The 8,127-nt window shown below is 37.5% G+C and overlaps 1 non-coding gene across 1 annotated transcript; it reads right to left on the reverse strand.

Annotated features, from left to right (window-relative positions):
• Positions 1-3,569: 3,569 nt before the first annotated feature.
• On the reverse strand, positions 3,570-3,676 carry LOC131226372 (small nucleolar RNA R71). Its single transcript, XR_009161761.1, has one exon. It is a non-coding gene; the product is annotated as a small nucleolar RNA R71 (small nucleolar RNA).
• Between the last annotated feature and the right edge of the window lie 4,451 nt (positions 3,677-8,127).

Below are 8,127 nucleotides of genomic sequence, written 5' to 3' on the forward strand. Positions count from 1 at the left end.
ACTGGGGGTATTTTGGTAAAAAGCAGTGACTGGAGGTATTTTGGTAAAAAGTAGTGACTAGGGGTATTTTAGTAATAAGCAATGAATGGGGGTATTTTGGTAAAAGAAGTGAAGGGGTATTTTGGTAAAAAGGGGTGCATGGGTGTCATTTTAATGAAGAAGTGGTTGTACACCACTATTTAAGGAAAAATGGTTGAACACCACTATGTAAGGAAGAAGGGTAGAGTCGTATGAAGAAAGAAATGGTGGTGATCACCATTATATAAGAGAGGGATGCCTATAAATACCCCTCCCCATGTCACATTTAAAGGGTTGTTGGTTGGAAGTCATTAATGAAGAATTCACATGTCAAAGATCCAAGGAAACCAAGTGAGGAATAAAGAAAATCGAAGGTTTGAAGTGAAGAAAAGGAATCCTGAAAATTGGTCAGAAAAATTTGAAATTATGAGTCTAAAAGAGAAAGTCCTGAAATAATTCCCAAAATAAACTTTGATGTCATCGAAGGCTTTCAATGACATTGATAATTTAGGACTTGTGGGCTAAACTTGCTGGACAGTTTTGGACGATTTTCAATGACATCGAAGGCCTTCGATGACATCAAATTTTTCCATCGAAGATGCGCAGAGTCCGTAAATTTGAAGCGGTTAGCGAATATTTCTTAGGCAGTACGAAAGTTTGAGTTGCAAAGGGAGAGGAGGCCTAGGTGGAGCGTCGACTATGTTTTTCCACTTCAATTTCTTAATGGGTTCTAATAGATCTTTTAGTTTTTCTTTTGTTTTTGAGTTAGCTGTGACTAGTTAATCTCTTAGGTAGGGCTAAGATGTGAAGCTATAGTTTATTTTGATACTTCCTCTACTTTTATTCAAGTAAATGATGAATTCTTATTGATTTATGTTTTAAATAAAATGAATATTTTCAGCTTTCTACAGTTTATTGTGACTGAAATTACAGTAGATGCAGTGAAAGCTTTTGATATCTTCTTATCTATTTTGCAATTGTGTGATCTGTAAAATTCATGATTTACCATTGTCTCCTGGGCATGGTGGATGGTTGAATTCCCTGCGATTATCACATGGATGCTTCATGAGAGAACTATGTTAATGGAAAATTTAGATTTTTAGGTTTTTACTGATCTATCATACAACTAGATAGGATAGGACTCTAATTTCAATTATAGCTCTTTGAATCAAGTAAGGTAACATCTTAATTGCTACACGTGGATCCTTAGCACTTTAGTTTTTGTTAAGTGTCAAATATTACATATTTCCCCCTATTTATACCTTGGTTTTATGAACACAATAATGCTTAATGGTGTATTTTACACATGTTTGTATTGCAAGGTGAATTTAAGAGCTTGGATTGAAAAGAATGTTAAAAGCATGGATTTGATGCTCAAGAATCACCAAGGCAAAGAATGGATCTTTAGAGATCGAGATTGAAGATTTTATAAACCCAAGATTCAAGAAAACCAAGTGGAGAAGGAGGGAAGTGCAAAAATTAGTGCAAAAATTCACATAATCTAATTTTCTATGCTATCAAAGGTTGTTCAATGTCATCGTAGCTAGTCCTCGATGACATCGAAAGCAGTTCGATGACATCAAAGAATTACAAAAATTCAAGTCTAGTTGTTAGACTAATTGGATGCAGTTCTCGATGAAATCAAAAGCAGTTCGATGACATCGAACTTTTGCAGATTTTTAGAGAAACACACTAGAACACTTTACACACATTCTTGATTCATCGAACACCCTTCGATGACATCGAATGACCTTTTGATGACATCGAAGTTAGGTTTGATGACATGAAAATTTACGCAGTATGAAAGGCATTACACAATGTGAAAAGGTGCGACTTCCGAATTCAAGTTACCTTCGATGACATAGAAGGCGTTACGCAGAGTTACGCGAATTACGTAAATTTGAAGTGGTTTTGTGAATCTATGTAGACAAGGCTATAAATATGGATTTCCTAAGGATTTCTAGGGATATCTAGGGTTTCAAGGAGTAGAGTCAAAGGGTGGAGGAGCCTGCCAAGAGTTTTTCTTCTTTCCTAGTTTATTTTTAATGCTTTCTTCTAAGGTTTTAGATCCAATCATGTCTATGGTTGGATAAACCTCTTAGCTAGGGCTAAGAGGTGATGGTTGTAGTATGTTAGGATGATTTTCTTTCTTTGATTCTTGTTCTTGTTGAACTTTTTTTTATTCTAATTTAATATTAAAGGAATATTTTCAATTTTCTATGATTTATTGTGACTCAAATTAAAATAGATGTTGTGATAACTTTGGATATCTTCTTTTCCAGTTTTGAGATTATGAGATTGGTAAATCCTATTGTTCACCATCGTCTCTTGGGCATGGTAGGGTGTAGAATCTCTTCTAATCATCATAATTCTCCTCCATTAAGAATTAGGTTAATGAAAGTTCTGATTTGATTTAATTGCTTTATCTTCCAATTAGATAGGATAGGACTCCAATTCCAATTGTGTTCCTTGAATCAACTAAGGAAACATCCTGATAGCTACAAGTGGATCCTTGGAACCCTAGTTCCACCTTTAAATTCACAACTTTCAATCGACTTTTTTCACAATTACTCTCTTATTCTAGATTTAGATCTTCTTCTAGTTCTACTTACTAGTTATTTTCAGAATACGCACAAGATTAGTCCCTGTTGATTCGACCTCGGTCTCACCGAGATTATTACTACATCGCGACCCTACACTTAGGGTTGCGACCAAGTTTTTGGTGTCGTTGCTGGGGATTATAGCTGCATTTTTTTAAATTTAATTTATTTTGGAATTTAGTTAAGATTAAGATTACCCTTCTATTTTGTTTCTAGGTTAGGAATTTTTCTGAACTTGTTTTTAGAATCTAGCTTGATTTTCTATTTTGTAGGATTCTAACATAGCAATCTCCGATCTAGTAACCTCTTTCTAATTTTTTTTAGATATCTTACTTGTCTTAGTTTCTCTAGTTTTGTCTATTAGATTTAGTTTTTAATTGCTTGAGGGCTGAGAGTATTTCATGCCCAAGTGGGTCCATGATAACACTCTACATCTCTTGAGTGAAGGAGGATTAATCGAAGGGTTGCCTATCCATCATAGGATTAGACGCAACTTTGAGATCCTCTGAGTCAATAGGAGTGATGGCTGCAAATCAACCTCAACTTCCAGTTAAGGAAGTTTAGGATGAGAATGAGGTACATCAAGCACCCCCACCTCGTACTTTACAAGACTATTTATAACTGGTGGGGGTGAGCGCACCTTCCTGTATATTTTTTCCAAAAAATACATGAAATATGGATATCAAGCCAGAAGTGATCCAACTCCTTCCAAAGTTCAATGGACTTGAATCTAAAAGTCCATACCTACACTTGAAATAGTTTGATGAGATAATAGCCACTTTATACTTTCCTAATGTGTCTGAGGACATGATCAGGCTGAAACTCTTTCCCTTCTCCTTAAAAGAAAAAGCTAAGACGTGATTGCATTCACTATGTCCACGATCCACTGGCAGATGAAATGACATGACAAGGGAGTTGACAAAGAAATTCTTACCATATCATAAGATGAACACCATCAGAAAGTCGATCATGGAGTTTGCCCAAAAGTAAGATGAGACATTCTTCCAATGTTGGGAGCGGTTCAAGGATCTTGTCAGTTTATGCCCACAACATAGTTTTCAAATGTGGTGCATAACAAATTTCTTCTATGATGGTTTGACATCTTCCATGCGCCAATTGGTCGAGATGATGTGCAATGGGGAATTTACAAACAAAGATGTTGATGATGAGTGGGATTATTTTGACAAACTTGCTGAACATGCACAATCATGGAACATCTCCCCAAGACCTAGCACCACTTCTAAGCCTACACAATCAAAGGAGAGAGGCATGATATATATTTTGAAAGAGGAAGATGACATAAATGCTAAAGTGGCCAATCTCATAAGGAAACTCAAGGCCATGGAACTTAAGTAGGATAAGGCTAAGGAAGTTATCTACAGTATTTGTGCTTGCAACGTGCATACAACTGAAAATTGTCTAACAATACCTGCTTTTCAAGAAATACTGAATGAGTAATCAAATGTCGTAAACAACTACCAGAGGCCTTTCAAAGGAACAACTTCAAATACATACAACTCTAGCTGGAGAAATCGTCCAAATTTCAGTTGGAGTAATGGACAAATGGCTAACCCTCAAGCGTCCCTTACGCAATTCTTGAATCAAAAGAAGCCTTAAGATGATCCGATTTTAAAACACATCCAAAACCAAGAGCCTTTCAATGAAGGCACATCACAAGCCTTTCAAGACATTACTAAGGCCATTCAATGGATTGAGTCACACTTAATGATTAGAGAGAAAGGGACTCTTCCAGCCCAACCTCTCCCCAATACAAAGACACAATGTGAAATTAGTGACCCAAGCTCTTTAAATAATATGGAACAAGCTAAGTCTATCACCACTCTTAGGAGTGGAAAGTCAATTGACAAATCTATTCCGGTGAGGGCTGAAAAGCCTAAGGGCCCAAAAATAATTGAGGATGATAGACCTAGTAATGCTCCACATGGATTAGAACTAGAACCTCAGAGTAAGCCAACTGTGTCATTCCCCCAATGGTTGATTGCACCAAACTTCTAGTTAACTCTCAGGATATTATATAGGTGTTGAAACAAGTGAAGGTCAACATCCCGGTGAGGGCTAAAAAGCCTAAGGACCCAAAAATAAATGAGAATGATAGACCTAGCAATGCTCCACATGGATTAGAACTGGAACCTCAGAGTAAGCCGATTGTGTCATTCCCTCAGCAGTTGATTGCACCAAACCTCTAGTTAACTCTCAGGATATTATAGAGGTGTTGTAACAAGTGAAGGTCAACATCCCTCTACTGGATGCCGTTAAACAAATTCCTTCATATGCTAAATTTCTAAAAGATTTATGTATGACCAAAAGACAGCAAAACATTTAAAAGAAAATCTTTTTGACAGAAAAAGTAAGTGTCATCCTAAAGCAAAATGTGCCACAAAAATATAAGATCTCGGTAGCCCAACCATTACTTGTGTAATCGGGAATTACAGGATTGAATATGCACTTCTTGGTGTGGGGACGAGTGTGAATCTGATCCCTTACTCGGTTTACGAACAATTGGGTATAAGTGAGTTAAAACTCACCCGAACCACATTATAACTTACCAATCCCTCAATTCGTGTACTGAGAGGGATAATTGAGGATGTGTTGGTCCAAGTTGACAAATTTTACTATCTAGTAGATTTTATCATCCTAGATACTCAACCCATCGTGGATATGAGCATTCAAATTCCTGTCATTCTAGGTTGTTCATTCCTTGCTACATCAAATGCAATCATTAATTGTAGAAATGGAATCATGAATCTATCTTTCAGAAATATGACATTGGAGCTCAATTATTTTTTCCAATATGAGTAAACAAGCAGAGGATGAGGACGATACCCACAACATTAATATGATTGATTCTTTCGTTGAAGATATAGCAATCCTGACTCTATACTCTGACATTTTAGAGACATGCTTGGCCCACTCCATTGATTTGGATGATGACCTGATTAGGGAGATGGATGCCTTACTTGATACTGCTCCGGTACATGAAGTTAACCGGTGGAGGCCACAATTTGAAGAATTACCCCAAACTGATGTAGTGCCTCTACTGTCTAGCTTCAAATCACTGAAGCTTGACATAAAACCTTTGCCCTCTGATCTTAATTATATCTATTTAGGTCTAAATGAGACATATCTGGTAGTGATTTCTTCTCACCTTGAGCAAGAACAGGAGTATGCTTATCTCTACTCTTATTAAGCATAAAGGAGCCCTTGGATGGTCGATTGCGGACCTCAAGGGAATTGACCCTTTGATTTGTACTCACCGCATTTATCTTGAGGATAGTGTGAAGACCTCCCAACAACCACAACGTCAATTAAATCCAAACATAAAAGAAGTGGTTAAGGCCGAGGTCCTTGAGTTTTTGGATGAGGGTATCATATACCCCATATCCATAGTCAATGGGTGAGTCCAACTCAGGTGGTTCTTAAGAAGTCCGGAATCACCATCGTAGCCAATGCCAACAATGAACTTATGCCAACTAGCGTTACTACTAGTTGGAGAATGTGCATTGACTATTGGAAGTTGAATACTGTCACGAGAAAGGATCACTGTCCTTTGCCCATCATTGATCAAATCTTGGAAAGGTTAGCTAGTCATTCTTACTACTTCCTTGATAACTATTCGAGCTACAATCAGATAGAGATAACCCTTGAAGATTAAGAAAAGACAATATTCACATGTCTCTTTAGTACCTTTTCTTATCAAAGGATGTCATTCGGGCTATGTAATGTCCCCGCCACTTTTCAACGATGTATATTGAGTATTTTTTCTAACATGGTGGGGAAATATTTAGAGGGCTTCATATATGACTTCTGTCTTTGGTCCATCCTTTGACAAGCGTTTGAAATTTTTTTTAAATGTATTGAAGCGATGCGAGGAAAAGAATTTGATTCTGAATTGGGAGAAATGTCATTTCATGGTTTCCAAGGGAATTGTTCTTGGACATATAATTTCGTCTAAGGGAATTGAGGTAGATAAGACTAAAATTGATCTTATCTCTAACCTACCTCCACCTAAGAGCGTACGTGATGTGAGATCCTTCATAGAACACGTTGGATTTTATAGACAATTCTTAAAGGACTTTAGCCATCTCTCTCGTCCTTTATGTAATCTACTTCAAAAGGATGCACCATACGAGTGGACTGAACAATGCCATAAAGCTTTCACTAAGCTCAAGGGTATGTTAACTACCTCTCCTATCATGTAGCCACTCGATTGGAGCACACCTTTTGAGATTATGTACGTTGTGTCTGATTATGCTATCGGGCCGGTGTTAAGTCAGAGAAAAGAGAAGAAGCCTTACGTTATTCATTATGCGAGTAGAACTCTAAATTCTGCCCAAGTGAACTACTCCACAACAAAGAAGGAACTCTTAGCCGCAGTGTTCGTTTTAGACAAATTTAGGTCCTACTATATCGGATCCAAGATTATCATTTACACTGATCATGCGGCACTAAATTACCTTCTTTTTAAGAATGATGCTAAGCCTCGCTTGATAAGATGGATCCTTCTACTCCAAGAGTTCGACATAGAAATATGAGATAAAAAGGGAGTAGAGAATGTGGTGGCTGACCATCTCTCTAGGCTTGATCTCCCCAAATCCCTTGAGCCGACGCCAATAAATGACATGTTCCCTGATGAATAATTATTTAAACTCTCCCAATTACCTTGGTATGCTGACATTGCAAATTATCTTGCCATGGGTTTCACGTCGACATATTGGACTGGGCAAGATAAGAAGAAATTCTTCACTGAAGTACGCAAGCTTTTATGGGATGATCCTTATTTGTTTAAATATTGCCCAGACCAAATTCTAAGGAGATGTGTGCCAGACAATGAACATCAGAGTGTTATCTCCTTTTGTCACTCTCAGGCTAGTGGTGCTCACTTTTTTGCTAAAAAGACCACGACAAAAATTCTATAGTGTGACTTTTACTAGCCCACTATGTGCAAAGATACTCATGAGTCTTGCAAAGCTTGTGAGCATTGTCAGAAATTTAGAGGATTGTCCCATAGATATATGTTGCCACTTAACTCAATTCTTATCATTCAAGCATTCGATTGCTAGGGCATCGATTTCATTGGACTATTCCCCCAATCGTTTGAAAATAATTACATCTTATTGGCAGTAGATTATGTCACTAAGTGGGTCGAAGTGATCCCATGCTGGACTAATGATCATAGAACGGTCATTAAATTCTTAAAAGAAAACATCCTTTCCCGGTTCGGAACACCTTGGGCCATAATTAGTGATGGAGGTTCACACTTTTGTGATAGGCCATTTGAAAATTTAATGAAGAAATATGGCATCTCTCATAAGGTGAGCACTCCATACCACCCATAGACAAGTGGACAAGCTGAGATTTACAACAGAAAAATTAAACAAATTTTGGAGAAAGCAGTTAACCCTGATCACAAGAATTGGTCAATCTGATTGACCGATGCCTTATGGGCTTACCGTATAGCTTATAAGACCCCCCATTGGAGTGCCTCCAT

Source organism: Magnolia sinica, chromosome 14 (assembly GCF_029962835.1).
Source record: "Magnolia sinica isolate HGM2019 chromosome 14, MsV1, whole genome shotgun sequence".
NCBI classification, from domain to species: Eukaryota; Viridiplantae; Streptophyta; class Magnoliopsida; order Magnoliales; family Magnoliaceae; genus Magnolia; species Magnolia sinica.